We start from the raw sequence: 22,502 nt of genomic DNA on the forward strand, positions 1-22,502 counted from the left end.
CTTTTCACATCATCGATGACCCTTACCTGCCTTACGGTAATCCTTTTGTACCAAGGATAATGAAATTCCTTACTCACGAGGGTGACACTTAGTGTAACTAGCACACATAGTCCCTTAAGATTAACTTTGCTAACATTGCTTGCATTAGGAAAGCGTCTTCCTAAATGACCTTTAAATGTTATTCTTCTGTCGTCCATTCTATTATCACCAGAATGCAATTTGAAATTCTCATGATGCTGACCTTTATCAAATCACTCAGTCCCTAATTCATGTTTAGTTTATCTTATTCACCAGCCCACAATGATTTCTATTACTCTAGGGTCTAACTTTTCCTTTTGGTATTCGCGTTAGAGTTGCGAACGTATTTCTCGAAATGCGGATATAACTGTATGGCCTATACTCTTTTGTTGTCTTAAGGCCTGTCACCTCTCGTCTCTTCCCTCACTTGACTATAGACTCTTAATACTATCATTTTTTGATTTACCGTTGTCATCCATGTATCACATCTTACTCATAATGCTTCATTAACTCTCTTCTTATTTCCCTACTAACATATTTGTCTATCACTTTATTTCGAAAGTTCCAACAAGACATTCAGATATGGAGATTCTATATTTTATGGATTTGAAGACTAATAGGGTTCTCTAGGCAGATTGTTCCATGGTTGTGAATGGTGAAGTTATGTTAAGAGATTGGCAACTGATGGTATGTACTATAGATATGTTATTTTGGGATTTTCTGAGGCTATCAACCTACTTCGGAAGGATCATAATTGATTTGGAGGCTACTAGTAGGTCTAATAAGGATGTGTGTTTTAAATCGGGTCAGATTTATCTACTCAGTACAGTTATTATGGAGGGGTATGTTATCAGTTAGGGTGGATCACATTCGTGTTCTAATATGTCTCATGTGTTACTCTCCTATGCTGCGATGCTGTTATGTTTGGGCTTTGTCATGAAATTCGAGCGAGATTGATTGGTTGATTGTGCCTTGGTTATGGTTTTCATGTTTTTGGTATATAGTTATATCCATATCTCCATAGTTAAGGTCACGCGCTTTGTATGTTTGATGTTGATATGCTTATGGTTGTTGATTGTGAATATCATGGCTCAACGTATTCCAGGTGGACCGGTGTTGGATTCGGTCATGCATCGCAACAGCGTTATGCTAGGATATGATCCTTTGTGCTTATTTCATGTGTTAGGTTTCCCCTTGTGTGGTGGATTGATAGCATTGCGCTTCTTGGTGGTATCTGTTGAGCTGGCGGGATGGTTTCTTCATTTTTATTCTCTTTCCATCATCGGGTATATTTGAATTATTGTCCGTTGGTGCACAGATTGCATGGTATGTGGCTCTAAATAGGATTTGTGTGACAGGTCGATCGAGTAGCTTGTACTGGATGAGGTGAGGTTATTGGGCCTGAAATGAGCACCATCGGATTTGATTAAGGTACGTTTGCAAGAATTGTGTCACTAGTCTGCTTAGATATTCGTTATGGTTCTTATCAGGCAATAGAGCACCATGACTTGTTAATATGATGGGTTGTTATGAGTTTTTGTATGTTTCTTTCATCATTGGCAGTGTACAAAGGTTTAGAACAAGGTCTTAGTTGATACGAGGTTTGTTACTGAGTGAGTTGGTTATCGAGCAGTTATTGCAATCGAAAGTTATTGCTATGAGTATTTGAGGTATAGGTATATCATGTGATTATACCTTGAGATAGGGTTATGGATTGATATAGCTTGTTCAGAGTTATACGGTGCATAGATGCAAGAATCGAGCCATATAATGAGTTCCGAATGTTGGGGATTTAGGTTTTAAGGTGTATGGACTAAGGTTGAAGTGAGGATCCTCTGTTAGACGGTGTTGTCGGGGTTATATTGATTGGGGTTATGTGAGATCACATATGTTTATGTGTATGGTGAGTGTATATGGCGATTTGATGGCTTTGGAATAACTCTTGGCACGTTCGATGACGAACGTATATTTAAGCGGGGGAGAATGTAACGACCCGACTGGTCGTTTTGAGCTTTAGCATTCCATTCGGTAGTTTGAGACTTTGATTAGCTTCATATTATGTATTATGACTTGCGTATATAATTGGTTTCGGTTTTCGAGCGGTTCGAGATTGATTTGGAAAAATAATTTTCTTTTAAGAAGCTTTAAGTTGGAAGAGTTAACCAATGTTTGACTTTTGGGTAAACGGACACGGAATCAGGTTTTAACTATTCCGATAAGTTTTTTTGATAATTTTGGACATGCCCACAAAGTTTGGTTAAATTCAGATGAGTGTTGGATAAGTTTGGGTTGTATGGTGATTGTTTTCGATTTCGATGTCGATTTTAGCATAAAGGTTACCATATTGAGCAAACGGCCTTTGATTCGTGTTTCGACTAAACCATTATATCCGTATCGCAATAGTGGAACCATAGCAACTGAAATCATCAAGTTTCGACATCGTATGAGGAGTTTATGGTCATTTTACTAAGAATTGGGTTGCCTGATTTTTCAGATTAATTACGAAATTCCCACTGAAATCGTCTTTAGAAATTTGCACTATTTTCAAATATTGAAACCAACATATCTCCTTCATTATTTGGTCAAATGGATTTATTCAAAAGCCTAACTTGACTGAATTTCCCATGGAATCATTGGAGGCATCAAAAGTGAGTTTTGGGATTGTTTGGCACAAGAAACGAGGTAGAACAGCTGGGCATTTTTGGCTATTAATGTTGCTGAAGTTTTTCTCATCTTGAATGTTTGGGATTGGGAGAATTCAAGGATCTTTTCCAAGTTTCTTCCATGGGGTATGGTCTAAACAATAATTTAAGTATTTTTCTTTGATTCATTCCCTTGGTTTAAGCTTTAATCCATGATTCTAATTGAAAACCCATTAAATTCTTTAAATCAAGACCTAGGGTTATGTCCAAAATTTTAAAAAATGAAAATGAGTTATAAGTGTTTATTTCTCGAATCCTTTTGAGGTACTGCTCTTCTATATTAGGAGAATAACATACTCGAATTTGGCGAGTTTTGGAGGAGTATTTCGGGAGATATGGGACCCAACTAGTGTGGGTTGGACTCTTGGGTTAAGAACATCCAAGTGCGATGTTTTGGCGAATTGGTTGAGCTATCGGACTCTGATTGAGTAGGTTTTTGTTCGTTTGAGCTTGTATTGGTTCAGGCTTCGCTTGAATAAGCTTGGATTCGGAATCCAAGGCATTGACTTTTGTTGACTTTTTGGGAAAAATATAAAGATCATAGCTTTATTTATTGTAATAGGTATCTCTTGCATTGTTTAATGTCATTAAATCATTCTGGTTAGATTTGTACTGTGTGGAGGTGAATTTTAGGGGAAAAGATATTTTGGAGGGTTGAGTTGTCCTAGTTGAGGTGACTATCTTGCCTAACTTTGTGTGGGGGAAACTACCCATTAGACTTTGGGTTGATTGTGCTATTTGTGTTATGTAAAAGCCGTGTACGCAAGGTGACGAGTGGGTACATGGGCTATATGTGATATTTGACCTATTTAGATTATCTAGACTCTTTTCATGCCTTTAATTGAATTGTCATAACATGTTTTACCTCTCATTGTTAATCTATTCTTATGTGCTCTATTTGACGTTGTTTGTACTTGTTCTACCTCTTATATGTTATTTGCTATTATATGCTTTAGTTGAAGTTATTGTCTTCCTTACTATCTTGTTACCTCTTAATTATTGAATCACTTTTAATTGAAGCTGTTATTTCGTGGAATATCAACTTGTTGAGTTATTGGTGTTGAAGTTGTAATAGTCGTTATCACATTGAGGCAAAGTTGTTAATTGTTGAGGTACCTTTCCTTGTTGAGCATTCTAATTCATTTCATTATTGTTGAAATTCGTGCACATGTTGTGGTTGAGCCATGGGCTATTTATTGTTGAAATATTGGCGTTGTTGACGTATGGGCACTTGTGGTGCGCGTTGTGATTGTATTGTGATATTGATACGCATGCCGAGGGATAAGGCTAGGGGTTGATACGCATGCGGTGAGATAAAATAGACTTGATAGGCGTGTTGCTAGTAGGGAAACTACTTGAAGCCACGCGGTGAGATAAGGTGGGCTAAAATGCATGTAGGTATATGGAAAAATGATTGTCACAACTAAACGTAAGTCTCACGCGGTGATATAAGGAAATATTGTGATTGATATTGTGAAATGTGAATACGATGCGGTACCTTGATTGTGTTTTTCATTGTACATTCCATGTTGAAATAACTTGTTGATTTGAACGGTCATTGTTCTTCCTTCAATCATTCATCCGCATTTTGATTGTGTTTGGTTATTCGTTGTTATCTTGGTGTTGGAATGATTGTAGTTGCTTTACGTGGTTTGTTGTGTTACTTTAACATGCCAATTTTTGCCTCCGTTATAACTTGGTGAATTGATTGTCAGTGTGAATTTAATTGTGTGGAGTCACTATATCATATTCTGTTGGGTTGTTGATAACATAATGGTTTAAATAAAAGAATTATTAACATGTTTTATTCTATGTGCTTCTTAAGATAGAACTCATTATCTCACTCGGTGCCTTATTATTCTAAATGGTTATCGCACTTTCACTATAATTGATTTCTCAATATATACTCATCACCATGTTAGATGTTTACCTCACTTAAAATGGTTATCATGTTTTTCCTTAACAAATTTTATATTTAATTTGTTGATTTAACTTATGTTTTGCTTTATTTAAAAATGATACTTTTACTCAATTTTATTGATTTCTAATCTAAAGTCATCTTATACTTTGTTTCGTACAAATTGTATATTATTTTACTTTACTTAATTTCTAAAATAAACTCATCATTTCATTTATACTTTACTTTATTCAAGAATGTCATTATGTTTTATGGTGTTTAAATATATCTTTCGTTTATCTAAATTAATATTTATCACGACTGCAAAGTACATGGTAGCACGAGGTGCCATATGTGTAAGATTTGAAAATGGTGGTCCATAACTTGTGGTTTATGAGGTGTGGTGCCTCGGGGTAATTCTTGTTGTACGCCCATGAATTGGGAGCGATTTGGTTATTTGCATTGTGATGAGTGCAAAACACACAAATTCTAAACGCTAATCAAATATATTATAGTATAATATCGTATACACGCAGATTGGATTTAAACAGTATTCTCGTTGTTTCTAGATTGGTTTCTATCCAAGATGATCAACAGTTGAGATTTATAAGATGTCTAACTAAAATTAACTAAGAATCTAAAGCTATAGACTAATGACAATCGAAACAAGGAATAAGCAAAGAAGGTTATCAATGGAAAAAGATAGGGTTTTGATAGGATAGGTGCAAGATAATTATTTGGGATCTAACTCTAGATAATTAACTTCTACTGTTCAAGTGAGTCTCTCGAATTCACTAATTTATTAGTTAAAACGTTCAGCAAAAACTCTTCTCTCGATTAAGTCTTAACCTCAAAAGATGAACCAATTTAAGCACGTGAAGATATGCAAGAATGCGTAATGGGTTGATATTTAGGAGAACCTCATTCGATTATTTGCCTAACTAGGTTTAATCAATGATTCAACTAGTCTCTTCTGATTACTAAGAAGAATTAATGAACTCAACCCACAATTTAATGCAAATATATCACAAGTTATGCCTCTCTCGATAACATGAACAAGTGAATATAGATGCAATAAGTAAATCATCCAAAAATGCTTCAATATATAAAACTAGAGTTATAATCCATAAACAATCATCAATACACCAAATCCATCAAATCCTAAAGAGAACTACTACATAGATATGGAGAAATGCATCACAAATAAAATTAAAGTATATAAAAACATAAATTCAATCCAAACTCGGGTCATATGTAAGGAAGGAATGATAAAATCCTTGTGCTTGTGTTCTTCCAACTCTTCCTTAGCCTCCTTAGGTCGAAAGTATGTCAAAAGTTCAGAAAATAATATTTTTCCATGTATTTATACCAAGTAGGTTCGGGCCCAGAGGAAATCACCTTCTCCTAGCCGAAATAGGACATTGGCTCTGCAAAAATTACACAGGCGCGCCGCCCCACGCGCCGCGGTTGTGGTGATTTCTCAGAGTACAGATTTTTACTTGATTTTTGACATCCAGACTTGGTCCTCGACCCCCGAACACGATTCCGGCTTAATCCCTTGGGCTTTTACTTAGACTTCAAAGCTTCAAATAGCTTGAATTAGTTTCACAATATCTACGTAGCTCAGAATCACTCTTACAAGGCATAAAACACACAATAAGTGCAAAACACTATCAATTAAAGCTCAAACACAAATATAGTGTAGTGAATTAGAGTATAATAAGCGACTAAAATATGGGATTATAGCCTACTGTCAAGTTGTCATACATTTTTCCTTACTTGAGTTCATTTACATCTCATCGGTGTTCTTATTATGTTTTGTTTTTATTACGCATTTACTACTTGCTGCCATTTATGTTTCAATTAATTCATTGTTGGTTGTAAATAAATAATCTTTCCGTCCTTCGTCTTACATTGATGTTCTTTCCATTGTTAGCTTATGTATATCTTGAACATGTTTCAACACCCCCACACCTAAGAATTACACTGCCTCATTTATCCACCTTTTACCCCAAACTCGAAATTGAAGATTAGGGCATGGAGTCTTACCTCGTGGATGAAGACCTTGTGACTTTTTCTTGTGCATTCTTCAACTTTGAGCAAAAGTAGATGAACAATAACCTTAGGTCCCCTCTCACTCTAGACCACTCCCTTCTCTCTAAATATCATGTTTTTACCTTACAAATGATTTTCAACGACCATATATCGAAATAGGGACGGGTCACAAAATTAGAAAAAAAGAAGCCCCGATGCGATTCTGTGGTCGCATATGCGACCGCATAACACTTATGTGCTCCGCAAAATGGACCGCATAGTGGCCCTCCAGAACTGGGCATTTCTGCTTCACTCTGCGACAGGTATGCGGTCTGCAGACTAATTATGTGGTCGCATAATGGACCGCAGAATCTTCTTCCGAAATTTCTCATGCGGGATATGCGATAATATTTGCAGCCCGCATAACGGTTCTACGACCGCATACCTCAAAATTGGCAAATCTTTTTGCTTCATTCCGCGGTTGATCTGCGGCCCACAAACTGGTTCTGCGGTCGCATAGTGGACCACAGAACATCCATGTTCTGCAAATGTTTTCCTTCAACTCCTCGACGCAACGAGCAACCCTAAAAGTCCGTACCACGGCGACTTTTAGCTTACCTCGGCACCACAAAACCTCGAGTTCTAGGTAAAATTTCGCGGGGCCTTACATTGTGACTCCGTACTACCATTTTTGGGAAATGTATAATTATTGGCCACTTGCGACTATGTATATAATTTAATGATTTATGATAAATGATTAAATAGTTCAATTCAATTATTAAATCAGCATGTGTTAGGCTTACCTAATCTTAGAGACTAGGTGCCCTAACGACATCCTATGGTGGGAAATTAGGGTCGTGACACTAGTCCACCCCAGAATTTCTTCGCTAATGTGACCAAGGCATCGCATTTGCGATACCTGTAGGTTCCCTGCTATAGTCGCAAATGCAACCTTGGTGTTCGCAATTGCGACACCAGAGCGCACCAGACATCAGTCTTTGCAGAATTTAGTCCAACACACTCCAGAATGTGTCCGAAATTCATTCGAGCCCTCGGGGCTCCAAACCAAATATCCACGCATGTCTAAAACATCTTACGAACACGCTCACGTGATCAAAATATGAAAAGAACATCTAAAACTATGAATTGAATTCTAAAACGCATAAATTTCAAAGAAATTTTCAAGAATTTCTAGAATTACAACTAAACGTCTGAATCCTATCAAATCAACTCCAAACAACACCAAATTTTGCAGATACGTTCTAAATACCATAACGGACCTATTCCAAGTCCCAAAATCAAATTTCGAGCTCAATAGCTAAAATTCAATATATGGTCAAACTTTTCAACTTCAAATTGTCAAATTTTGGCAAATCAACATAAATCAACCTACGGACTTCCAAAATGAATTCCGGATATACGCCAAGTTCAAAATCATGATACGAAGCTATCAGAGCCATAAAAATATTGTTATGGAATCGTTTTTATAAAAGTCAAAGTTTGGTCAACATTTTCTAATTTAAACCTCTAAGTAAAGAATTCAGGGTCTAACCCAACCTGTAAGCTTTCCGGAATGAAACTAACCAACTCTGCAAGTCGTAAAATCATAAACACACATGTGTGAATCAATAAAAGGGGTAATAGGGCGAAATTACACAAAACGACTGGTGGGGTCGTTACGCCTAGGCATCCTTTGAAGGTGTACCACTGAAGTGAGGAGGATGCAACTTCATAAATGTATTTACCTCTTCAGCTCATCCACTAATATCTAAGGCCTTTTCTCAAGATACTACCAGAAAATAGGTCTATGGCAACGACCCCACAATTATTGCAATAGGTAGGAAATTTGTTGCCATTGGCCTACTACATCGGTTTAGGGCCCGTTTCATCAGATCGCGTGCAAATAGGTCTTTTGCGACGGATGCATGCAATTGTTGCACAACCGTTGCAATAGGTCTATCTTTTGCAACGGTGATGCAATCAAATGGAATGGTTCAAAAGTATTGCAAATCATTTTATGCAACGGGTTTTTGGTCCTATAGAAACATATGAATTACATATTGCAACGGTTTATTAAAGCTTTTGCAACAGTTACATATGCTATATTAACGGTTTGTTGAATCTATTGCAACACTTAATTCAAGATATAGTAACACTTTCTTGAAGCAATTACTTAAAAGGTAAAATTTATAATATTGTATAACAATTCATACATAAGCTCTCAATGTAATGAAAAAATTTCAAAAATAAAAGATTTCTATAATATCCAAATACAAGAATCTTTTTAACAACAATCCCCTAACTAAGTGGCTTCGCCGCTTTCATCCACTCTTTACTCATTCGATCCACCACCTATAAAAGATAAAAACAAATGATTTAGTATAAATTTCAAAAAGAATATAATCTCCTGTATTTAATAACGGTCTGAGTAACAAGAACATCAACTCAAAGCAATCAATAAAGCTTCCCCAATTCAAATTTGAAGCAGTCCAAAGATTGAACTGGAGGTTCCACATTTGGCCGTTTAAATAAGAGATCATTCCTTGCAAATCTATCCCCGTATAACCCAATAACTACTATAAAGATATAATTTGAACCAAATTTTGCCGAAATCAAGCACTAATTAATTTTTGAAATTATATTTCACTAATCATATCCTAAACTACTCATCACCAGCTCTCTTCAGTCATAACCTAATAAACAATAATCTAGTGTTATTGTAGGAAACAAAATAACCAACCAAGGAATAAGTGCAATCTATTTGCACAACCAAGACAAAGTAACTAATACTGAAAGATCAAACCAAATAGACAAATCTTTCGGATAAAGTTCAATATCACTAACTGAATTAGCTGAATGGATATTTGAATCATACAAATTCAAGTTTCTCCAAGCCATGTTCTTCCTCCCTAATGTCCAATTTCACACAAAGAATTCAAAGCTTCATGTTATTTCATTTCCGTCAAGCCAAATGTTCTATTCTCAAATAAAAAGTTTTAGCAAGCTTAAAGTTCTTCAAATCTACATTTGTTCTTTTCCCCAAACTAGATTTCATATGCAACATATCTAACATACTCGTAGAAGTGAGGGCAACTTTAAGGGAGTACACACTTCTCTTTTCCTTGAAAAGAAAAAAAAAAGATACCACACATAGTCTCAGTTCCAAATCAGTTCCGAAAATTCTCTCTCTAGAATTTTTCTCTCAAAATTCCGCCGTCACTGTGGCTGCTATAGTGCCGTGAACAGTGGATGCGAGCTACTGTTCATCGCGGAAAACTGAAGCTTTAAGCTTCAAATGGCCACAATGGCCGGCGGCCAGCCATCTTTGTCGGCTGGTCAGCCCTTCCCCAGCATCGCACAACAACATACAACAACAAACTCCAATCCAACCCCCCTAGATTTCTCAAAGATTTTGAAACCATATACGTTAAATCCTCCAGCGATGGCTACTGTTGTAAATTCAGTGCAGCCCATTCCGATGCGATGAGCTACTTTCTTGAATGGTCAACTAGTTATTAGATTCACAGTGGCGGAAGTCAAACGGATGAATGTTATTGAGGGTATTCAATATGCCGTCGTCGGAAAACTCTCATATGGATCTCCGAAGATTCATGAACTTCGCTGAATCATACCAACACAGTGTGGCATCAAAGGAGAGTGCAATATCAAATTTCTTAGAGATCGTCATGTGTTAATTAGATTAACTCTATGGCAAGACTTAGTTGATTTCACATCAAAGAGTACATACTACATCAAAGCCAAAGATGGGTACGAATACCAGTTGCGAACTCTTATTTACGATGCAAATTTTAAGGCGGGTGAAGAAACTCCGATGGCGATGGCGTGGATTTCTTTTCCTGGACTGCTGCCTACTTTTTATGTAAAGGAAACTCTGTTTTCCTTAGCTACAGCTGTGGGGAGGCCCCTGTGTCTTGACGCGGTGACGATAAACAAAACTAGGCCGAGTTACACGAGAGTAAAAGTTCTAGTTGATTTATTGGCCGAGCTACCTAAGAGGATACGTCTGGACATCAATGATGAAGTTACTGGAGGGGTAAGAACAGAGTGGGTAAAGGTTCACTATGACATGTTGCCAAAATACTATAAGGAGTGTAAGCTTCAAGGCCACAATGAAATCGAATGTTGGCGATTGAACCCCGACCTAGTCGAAAGTCGAAGCAATGACAAGAGAGCTGCTTCTGATACATTTCATGATGTCACAGCTGCAGTGGAAGACCAGGGGAAAACAAAAAAATATACTGCCACTTTAATGATTCTCACGAGCGGAAAAGTTGTTGGGAATGTGACTAAAACTGGGCAAGAAATCGTGCCAGTGAGAAGACTACTCAATAGGTGCAAACAGCTAATAAATTTGCAATCATGGAGATGGATAACAGCGAAGATAATGAGAAGAATCATATTGTTGTGGTAGAGGAAATTTCTCAGCAAAATGGAATTCATAATCCTAAGGAAAATGGGATTAGAAATCCTGCAGCACCGACCAATGTGGCTGGTAATGGCAAGGAACTATGGAAAGAAGTTAGTGATAACCATGGCAAGAATATTGTTAATCAGAAGGAAACTCATAGAACTAATGGAAAAGAAATTATCTCAGTTAATCAAGGTGAAGAGTAACAGGTGCAAGTGGGAAATAAATTCGCAATATTGGAAGTTGAGGAAGTTGGGAATGAGGATGCCAATTGTGATGCAGAAGCAGATTCAAAAACCTTTTCCTAAAACTGTTGGAAATCTAAATCCAGCAGCTCCAGTGTTTAATCCTAACTAAGATGGGATTTGATCAACTAATAGTCGTAAGGATACTACTCCAAGTGAGAATGAAAAGGTGACAGCTGCAGCAAAGGAATCAACTGCTCATTAGGTCCAAAGAGCTTTCAAATACAATGCAGTGGGAATTAACACATCATGACAGGACATACCAGCACAAGACACCTTGGTGGATAAGGAATTGGCCAAAACTCCCGACAATCGAACTGGGGGAACTAAGTTTCCTAAAGGGAATGAGAGAGTTCAATGGAGTGGAGGAGGGTTATGGTCTAACCAAATAGAGGAGGTTTCAGATGAAGGTGAAGCTCCAGATGGAGCACCAGTTGATGATAAACCAGTTGACGATGATCAAGAGGGAGAAGAGCAAAGTGTAAATGGTGATCCCATTGTTACAGCTAACAACAATACCGATGTTAATACAAACAATGTTAATGAGGAGTCAAATATTCAGGAAGCAGGCAAGGACAAGCAGATTGCAACAAAGGGTAATGGAATTGATATGGAGAAGTTTGCAGGAAGAGGATCTGATGGTGTAGATCCAGGTGGAACAGGGGAGATTGCAATATCTAAGAAAAGTGTAGTTTCTAACTTAAAGGTACTTACAAATACTGGGAATGAGCAACTGCCTACTGCACAAGCTGCAAATGCACCTAGTACTGCTCCATTGGAAACCACACAACTGAAGCTGTAGAAGAAAGGAGAGGATCAATCTATGGTACCTAAACCTCACAATATAAATGTTATAACTCCACTAGGGGGTAAGGATGCCAATGATGTAGATGAGGAAATTAACAGAATAGGCAAGGATATGGATCAAGAGTCTACTGCCCAGAATTTTCAAAATGTAGCAAGGCAAGGTGACCTATCACCTAGGCATATGGAAAAGGCTAAATCAGCAGCAAAAGGAAGGAAAAAGCAGCAGAAAGATAACAACATTGTGCACACAAGTGGTGTACAAACAAGGAGGACTCTGACCAAATCAAACAATCAGTAATGGATGCTCTTATTTGGAACATAAGGTCAGTTAATACACAACAAGCCTTTGAGAGGCTGATCAAAATGCATAGGAAGAATCATTATGAATTTATAGGATTAATGGAGCCAATGCAACAGGCTAAAAAACTGGAAAGGTATAGAAGAAAAATTGGATTTGCACAGGCAATTGCAAATGTGTCAAACAAGATTTGGGCTTTTATAGATGAGATATTTGATGTTACTATTATGTATAACATGGTGCAGGAACTGACACTAAGGCTCGTTCATTCTGAAACACATGTAGAATTGGTTCTTCCTTTGGTATATGGTAAATGTGATGCCATCGAAAGAATAGAGATATGGGACTCAATGTATGCAATGGCAAGGGACATGGCAGTGCCATGGCTTGTAGGTGGATTCTTTAATATTATTTGGGATGAAGAAGAAAAGTATGGTGGTTTGCCAGTGTCATTGAATGAAACTAATGACTTTCGACACTGCATCAACACTTGCAACTTATTTGATCTTGGCTTCAAAGGTAGTATTTTCACTTGGTGGAATGGGAGGGCAGGAGAAGACTGTATTTTCAAGAGGTTAGATAGATGTCTAGCAAATGTTGAATTTCAGTATACCTTCCCAGGAATTGAAGTTACACATTTGTCAAAGATAGGCTCAGACCACAGTCCTAAACTAAAGTGTGATATAGAGGTTCCTCCAGTGAAGAAACCTTTTAGATTTCTTAATTTCTGGGTTGAGCATGAGTCATTTAAGGATACTGTAGAGAGAACTAGAAGGCAGATTTTAGTGCAAGCCCATTTGTCATGTTTAATTATAAGCTGAAGAAATTAAAAAAAGGCACTGTCAGTGTGGAGTAGAGCAACCTATTGTGACATTTTTCAGAAGATTGCAAGATTGGAGGAGGTAGTATTGGTTCATGAAGCATAGTTTGAAACTAATCCTACCAAACTGAACAGAGAAAGATTGCACAAAGTACAAGCAGAGTTGATCAGATTTCTTGCCTTGGAGGAAAAATATTGGAAGCAGAAATCAGGTATGGCTTGGTTCAAAGATGGTGATAGGAACACAAAAAATTTTCATACTCAAGTCAAGGGTCGAAGGAAGAGGCTACATCTCAAAAGGATTCAAAACAGTCAAGGTATGTGGATAGAAGAAGATGAAGAGATTGTTATGGAAGCAGTTAAACTTTTATAAAGAACAGTTCAAAGAAACCACAGTGCCAACTTCATTTCACATTTTAGATCGAGTGCCAACACTGGCTGATATGGAGCAGAACTCAGAACTAATGAAGCAACCAACAAAAGATGAGGTAAAAAATGCAGTGTTTGGTTTGAATGGAGATAGTGAAGGGGGACCAGATAGATACACAGGCAGATTTTATCACTCATGTTGGGACATAATAAGGGATGATGTATTTGACATGGTGAGAGAATTTTTCAATGGCCATGAATTGCCAAAATGTGTGACTCACACTAACTTGGTCCTACTCCCAAAGAAAAAAGAGGTGACTATATTTTTTGATTTGAGGCCAATAAGTCTTAGCAACTTTACCAACAAACTGATATCGAGGGGTGATACATGAGAGGATAGCGGGACTACTTCCTAATATTATATCTGAAGAATAGGCTGGCTTTGTGAAAGGGAGGAGCATTATTGAAAATGTATTGCTCACGCAAGAGAAAATTACAGATATAAGACTTAGAACTAAAGCTGGACCAAATGTTGTTATGAGGCTTGATATGACTAAGGCATACGACAAGTTATCTTGGCTTTTTCTTACTAAGGTGCTTAGGAAGATGGGCTTTGCAGAGAGATTCATTGGCATGGTTTTTGGCATTGTCTCAAATAACTGGTATTTTGTTCTTATCAATGGCCAGGCTCATGGTTTTTTCAAATCATCGAGAGGAGTCAAACAAGGAGATCCATTGTCGCCTACATTATTTATCCTAGCTGCTAAAGCACTGTCGAGGGGGTTAAATGCTCTACATTTGAACCTATACTTTTGTGGCTTTGGCCTACCTAAATGGAGTCCTAAAATAAATCATCTAGCCTTCGCAGATGACACTATTATCTTCTCTTCATCTGATGCTACTTCACTTCGATTAATTATGGAAGTGTTAGGAGAATATGGGGCTGCATCTAGGCAGCTTGTGAATAAGAGCAAGTCAGCTGTTTATATGCATCACTTAACAGATGTAGAGGTAGCAAATAAAATAGAAAGGGTCACTGGTTTCAAAAGGGAAGAATTTCCATTCATGTACCTAGGTTGTCCCATGTTTTACGCGAGAAGAAAGATGGATCATTATCAAAGTTTGATCACTAAAGTACTGAACAAATTACAATCATGGAAGGGGAAGTTGCTTTCTATAGGTGGCAGAGCAGTCTTTATTGCTCATGTACTGCAAAGTATGCCCATACACCTGCTTTCAACAGTCAATCCTCCCAACTATGTTATAAACAAGCTGCACAAAATACTTGCACAATTCTTCTGGTGCAATTCAGTAAGAGGCAGCAGCAGGCATTGGGCATCTTGGAACACATTATGTATGCCATATGCTGAAGGTGGTATTGGCTTCAAATCTTTGCATGATGTATCTATGGCACTGTTCTGTAAATTATGGTGGAACTATAGAACCAAGCCAAGTTTGTGGAGCTCTTTTATGAGCCATAAATATTGTAAAAAAATGAACTCAATGATTGTTCCATGGAGGGGAGGGTCTCATGTATGGAGGAAGATGTTAGAGTGTAGGGATTTAACCGAGCACCAAATAAAATGGCATCCAAAGATGGGGTCGTCACTCTTTTGGTATGATAACTGGACAGATCTAGGGGCTTTGTACTTCATTGTTCCACAAGATTTTGGGATTGATGAGTCCATTCATAATGTATGGGATGTGGTTGAAGAAGGTGGTTGTAATGTGGATAGATTGCTGGAGGTTTTACCTGAGGAGTATGCTATGCATATTGTAGAAAACATCAAGCCACCTCATGTAAATGAGGTACTTGATGTGCCTTATTGGATGTTGGAACCTCGAGGCTATTTTAGTGTTAGATCTGCATGGGAGTATGTGAGAAAGAAGAGATGAACCAAGGGTAGCTTACAAGATTATTTGGGTAAAGGGGCTACCATTCAAAATTGCATTCTTCATGTGGAAAGTTTGGAAGGCAAACTGCCTCTAGATGACTTCATGAAGAGGTTGGGTTACCTTATGCCCTCAAAATGCTGGTGTTGCACACAACCTAAGGAAGAGAATCTACAACATTTATTTTTCAACGTAGAGACTGCTAGAGATGTATGGAGATATTTCCTCTCGAGGGCAGGTATTGATGTACAAGGAATGACAATGGATCATGCTATCACCAAATGTTGGACTGCCAAAGTGTGTGATAGACTCAAACCAATTATGCAGGCTTTGCCTTCCTGTGTAGTATGGGAATTATGGAAGAGATGGAATAGCATAAAATATGGTGATGCTGTCTCAACTAGTCGTGTGATATATCAAGTTTCATCGACTCTTCAAGGACTTGTGAAAGTAAGGAAACCAGGAGTGCATAATGTCTCTCACAAATGGCATGAACTATTAGCAATGATGGAGAACTATACATCTAGATTAAAGGTTAGCAAAGTAGTTTGGGAATTACCAGGAGAAGGCTGGATTAAAGTGAACACAGATGGTGCCTCGAGGGGGAAACTTGGCAGGAGTGCAATTGGATAATATGGAGACATTGTGTTTGCAGCAGGGAAGGAAATAAATGAAATAACAAACACTGAAGCAGAGGCAGAGGCTATTGTAGAAGCACTGAAATTCTGCAGAATGCAGCAGTACTCCCAAGTGTGTGTCCAAACTGACTCGATGCTTATGAAGAAAATTATGGAGGGATCGTGGAAGCCACCTTGGAGTATAGCAGACCAGATTGAGGAAATTATGTAGATATTGAATGGAGGAAATTATGTGGTGTCACACATTTTTAGAGAAGAGAACAAATTGGCTGATCATCTTGCCAATTATGCACTAGATCATGGGAATATTGAATGTCAAGAATTTTTGCAATTAGATACCCAAGGGAGGAGAATAGTGAATGAAGACGAGTTACAATGTCCATACTTGAGGGTAAAGGTTGCCAAGAACTAAGGAGCAAGGAGATAAAGAAGTGCATGGGACATGAGCGTGCATTGGACCAATATGTTCGAATTCCTAGGGAGGAGAACATGTTGAGATCAATTTTCACTAACTTTGTTTTCTTTTTTTGCAGGAAAAATTACTGTTCTCATGCCTTATCATATTATACGATTTCATTGGGTGGTATTAGTACCTAGTGCTCATTCCCTTGAAGGAATTATTATGGTAAGCACAAACATGAAGTTCAAAGTACCACACATGTGGTTCATAGACATCAGAAGACTCAATAACTTCATGCACTAAAGGTCATTAAGTCACAAAGATGGTACAACTATTAGAGAGAATCAAGGCAGAGTTCATCATGACACACACAACAGGAATACACCAAGGTTGGAACGCAGGAGTATGCTGCCAAGAAATATGCAGCATTTGTTGCTGAAAATGGAACCAAAGGGAATACTATGGAACAGTTCAATACAGTACATGGCATCAGCAGTTCAAACAGGGAGCTAGACAAAATTACGCAGGAATTGTCACATATGTTTCACTGCAGAGAAGTTGGAATATGTTGGAGATCAAACAAACAATCACCGTGATCAAACTTTTAGGGGGAGAACATGGTGATAAAAGTTTTCGCTAACGTTGTGTTCTTTCTTGCAGGAATCGTTACTTTGGCCATGCACTATTCTTTGAACAAACCCTAGTTGGTGGTATTAGTACTAAGTACTCATTCCACTGGGGGGAAGGGGGGGAAGCAAAGGTAGGCATAAGCATGACATTGAATATTCAAAGGAATGTGCAAGGTGATCTTGGTAATTTGACGATTTTGAGGCACGGCAATCTCCATGCTCTTCACAAGCCAATGAATGGAATCACCATCGCAAACAGTGATCCTAAACAAGTTGATAAGGGCAGGAACAAAAGAAAATATTCAACACTATCCAGTCTGTTGTGGCCGAGACAGTGTAGATTGAGTTATTATGCAGGTCATATGATTTGGATTTCCAAGGACCCCTATAGAAAAACACCATCTCTGATATGAAAGGAAGATGGGACAAGAGAGGACACACACATGAGGGCATCAACTGTAATGAAAATCTGGGCAAAAGGTAGCATAGGAACAACACTACTAAGATAGTGCATGCTCACACATGCTCCTAAGTGCTGGACGTTACTGGTAAGTATACAGCACTTAGTTCATCTCGTGATCAGTGGGAAGGAAAACAGCAACTATGGAAAATAACACAAACCAACTGGAAAAACTGCCGAGGTTGTGTGTCTACGCTACAACGTTATGCACATTTTTTGGATGTAACTCTGGATCTTATGAATGCATATGGGACCCAAATTAAAATGGAGTTCATTCACGTAATAGCTAAACACAAGGTACACAGAGGTAGGGCAATAATTATCACTATAGGGCCTCATGAATATGGGGGTAACAACGTCTTGCTCAAACATCACTGGACAGAAGAGCCACTGTCTCGTGCAGGTGGCAGTGGCATTTCCAGCAATGCATACGAGGAAATGATGATGCCACAACCAAACAACAAGTACGTACCAATTGAAATGCTGAAGAATGGGCCATGTTAAATTGAAATGCTGCAAATTGACAATGGCTATGTACAAAGTAGTGGAACGCTACTAATGGACTTCATGATTGATGGCCTACCTTGGCTAGTTATTAAACTACATTTTCTTCTTGTACTTAGCATACAACATGTACTATCGTCATCGAGCATTAAGATCGATTCCGATAATATGGGCTATGTAATTGTCAATTTTTATTTCTTCCATTTTGTAACGCATCACGGATTTTGTTTTTTTTGCTTTTGTTGATATATATAAAAATTAGCCCTAGGCACTATGCCTAGCGGATTTCCAAAAAAAAAAAAAAACAAAGATGCAATATGAAACCCTAATTTCAAGACACGGAGACAAACTTGAAGGTCGAAAATTGATTTGTTTTATAAAACAAGAAGACAAAAATTCGAAATCCTAACTCACGAGACATACATAAACGATCTTTTCAACATCGAATAATTCTTTATAGAATAAGAAATTAGAAATACCTGAAAAGGGTAGAAGAACTGGGTTCTCTTCCCTTGGGTTTGACTAGCTGAGGAATAAGGTTGAAGAAGAAGTTGAGGGTAGAGCTCCAAATATTAGAGTTTAGGGATCCGTTCGTCATTATTCAAGAAAGCTTTAACCATCTTACTGGAGCGCTTCCTGACTCTATTCTGCCAGAAATTATTCAGATTTATAAGAGACTTGTGTGCTCGAAGCAAGGAATGTTATTGAGAAATTTAAGGGTTAATATTCATAGCTTAGATATGTTTGAAGCAACAGAGCTATAGCTTCGATGTGTTCGAAGTATATGCCACTTTGTTTAGTGTTTTAGCAAAACAAAAAATAATAATAAACAATTACTATAATTATAGCCACTTAAAAGGAGATCATGCTTTTGGGAAATAAGAGGGAATTGAAAACCATCTCAGTAGAATTTGTTTCTCGGAAAACCATTACTACAGATGTACTTATTGCAACGACTAATAGAAATCATTGTAATAAGAACCTCTATAGCAACAATTCTCCAACTAACGTAATAGTTTAGCTGCATAAGTGTCTTATTAGGATCAAGATTCGTTGCAATATACCAGCTATTGCAATGGTTATACAACCGTTGCAAGAAAAAGCTTAGCTATAGGTCCAGTTTCTAGCAGTGAATTAGATGTGTGGCGGTAGTATGCTGAGCTCCCCCCAACTAACAACACAGCATGGTCTGATAACCATAGAACACCTGCTTTGGGGTACAGTGTGCTGGAGTATACGCTCCGCCCCCTGCTTGAGAAGTAGCTGGTATAGTAGGAAATGCTCTGACCCTTCCTAACTCTCGAACACACCAACCATATAGACCAAAGCATCATGAACCACTGGTGAAACTAATAGGCCCTGGGGAACCTGAGCTGGTACCTCCGGCTCATTATAGTCCTGAACCTTCTCCTTAACAAGAGCTACTATAAGCTCCAAAATAGCTGCACGAGCAGGGGCTCTACCTGCGGGGTGTGCTCCGACCCTACATCTGCCTCGACCCAGGCCTCTCACGGCCCTAGCCTGGGATACCGGCGCCTGCTCAACTGCACCCGATGATCATGTCCTCACCATCTGTGAGAGAATAAAAGAGTAAAGATTCAGACTTAGGGATAAACAAATTCGCATAACAAATAATGAAAGAAAGAGAAGTTTTCCTAATATCCCTCTAGCCTCTCGAAGCAAGCACATATGTTACCGTACCGATCAGCAAGACTCTATTGTACTTACTCATGACTCGGGAGACAAAAGCAACCTAGTGCTTTGATACCAACTTGTCACGACCCCAAATCGCACCGAAGTCGTGAAGGCACCTAACACTACTTGCTAGGCAAGCCAATATTAAATTTACAGAAATAAACTTCAATAACAGTAGAAAATAGTCTCAAGATGTGGAATAAGATAAATATCTTTAATAATATAGATATACAACTGAAATTTAATCCCATAACCTGGTATAAATGAGTACATGACCTCTATAGAATAAATAAGTACAACAGCCTGAATAACAATGCAACGTTGTCAAAGGTGAATAAATAGTAATAGCAAAAGTATGGAAAGGGATTCCAAGGCCTACAGACGGAAACAACAATTGTACCTTGAAATCACCAACGTGTACCTGTACAACTCCCGAGCAATCCGCTCTATCAATAGCACCTTGATCTGAACATAAAATGAAGAGTGTAGTATGAGTACAATCGGCCTCATGTAATCTATATGTATCAAGCCTATCCTCAGATTGGAGATAGTGACGAGATTGGCAAATCCACTCCTCACTTTCAACAACCAATAATAACACTAACAGCATAATGATAATAGAAGAAGGAAAAATAACTCATGAATGTCAAATTCAACTTAATCACATTAGGGCATAAATTTTATGATTTATACTATCAAATAGCATGAGGAAGATACGTCTCTATGATTCCATGACAAGTATCAATGCCAAAATAAGTGAAATATAGTTAAATCATCAAGAGAGCACAATCTCAGCACTGTACGGTTGCTTGGCATAAAGCCCCTCACTAAGCACATACCAAGTGCTTGCATTAATAGGGCCCAAAGTGACATGGGTTATCACCTGACTCCGAAGGGGTGGATCCTAGCCCAAACGCTGATCGGATAAAAAGTCAACGATCATCATAATTAAGCCCAAATGGCCTGGCGTACGCGTGACCTCCAAATCAATATCAACAGAGCTCTATGGCCCCAGCTCAGTCCTTAAACCGCTCAAATCACAATTAGCCAACATCTCACATTATTAGAAATTAATATATTGTACAAATTATACCAACATACCACAATACAACTCAAGCGCGTGTTACACAAGGACACTTACAACATGCGAGATAACAAGTAATAAGTATACATAGATGGTGATATAACACGAAAACATAATATCATATCTAAAGAAAGTATGTCTACAAACAAGGCAAATAACTCGACGTAGCAGAATAGCCGTATCATATCTGGAACAGATAAGCACATAGCCTAGACATTATTTCTGTCATGAATAATAGCTCAAATAGTCATACAAGTAGATAAAACACGATAACACGAAGGCATGATAGCAAAACAATGCACATAATAGCCTAAAGTTTACAATGATCATGAATAACCTTGGTATACGTATATACGCTCGTCCCCATGTACGTGTGTCACCCCCAACACATGGAAATTTTCGTAGTCTATAGGGAAATTACCCTTCAAGCCAAGCCTAGGCAAGATACTTACCTCAAAGATCGAGAATCAATACTCCTTAAAGCCCTTGCCTCTCGAATCACCTCAGAAGGGTTAAATCTAGCTAAAAATAACTCAATAACATCAAACAAGGCTATGAGAATCGATTCCAAGTAATAAAGCTCCAATCTTTATCAAATTGCAAAAAGTCAACCCGAACTCACTTTTCGGAACCCGACAAAAGTCACAATTCCTGACTACTCATTCGAATACGAGTCCAAATATACAAGTTTCATCCAAATTCGACTCTAAATTAGGGTTCAAATCTAAAATATTCATTTTTTAAAATTTCTTACAAAAACCCCAATTTCTCCCCTAAATTTTACAAATCAAAAGCCAAAATCATTGATAGAATTATGAATAATAACCAAGTCCGAGTTAACAACACTAACCCATTCCAACTGGGTCAAAATTACCTCAAAAATTACCCTAATCCAAGCTCCCAATCTCAAAATATGATAAAATGAAGCAAACCCTCAAATATAACATTTTGCTAGGCGTCATCGCATATGTGGTAAAAACAATTGCATCTATGAGACCAATCTCGTATATGCAAAATCCACTCAAGCTGCCTGTTACAGGGTCAATTATTTTCAGATTGACACTGCACGGTAGTCACCAAACAATGACTCAGCCTTCTCTCTTTTTCCCTCATGTTTTCGACCTACCACTTTAGATTATGATAGCCAATAGAAATGAAACAAGGCACACACGAATTTACTGGAATCGATTTCCAACTTTGTCTTTTAACTCATGCCACAAAGAAGCACATGAAAATCACAGCCTTTATAAAAAGGAGATAAGGCAGCCAACACCTCTCTCTGCCTTAACAAGTTTGCCTAGCCCACATATATAGACAAACGTTTTTTGAACATTGCCTTATCTAAAACCTAGCAGTTGACATCCCCAACTGACAAGGATTTCGAAATTCAAACATTCAAATAAGACAACTCCCACCAGCTCACTCAGCCAAACTTGCTGAAAATCGGAACTGCCAAAAACTGCTAACTGCCACATGGGCACACCTTTGAACTTGTGGCACCAAAAAGGCCAACTCAGGCATGTCCGCGCCAAGCCTTCGTGCAGTAAGCCTTTGCACGCATGTATACCACAAGCCTTCGT

General features: G+C 38.1%; 1 long non-coding RNA gene across 1 annotated transcript; it reads right to left on the bottom strand.

Moving 5' to 3' along the window:
- Window positions 1–8,824: 8,824 nt before the first annotated feature.
- On the bottom strand, window positions 8,825–19,425 carry LOC138896518 (uncharacterized). The gene is made up of 2 exons (XR_011409835.1): window positions 18,623–19,425; window positions 8,825–9,003 (listed from the first exon to the last, which is right to left on the bottom strand). It is a non-coding gene; the product is annotated as an uncharacterized lncRNA (long non-coding RNA).
- Window positions 19,426–22,502: the final 3,077 nt, after the last annotated feature.

This window comes from Nicotiana tomentosiformis, chromosome 7 (assembly GCF_000390325.3).
Source record: "Nicotiana tomentosiformis chromosome 7, ASM39032v3, whole genome shotgun sequence".
NCBI lineage: Eukaryota > Viridiplantae > Streptophyta > Magnoliopsida > Solanales > Solanaceae > Nicotiana > Nicotiana tomentosiformis.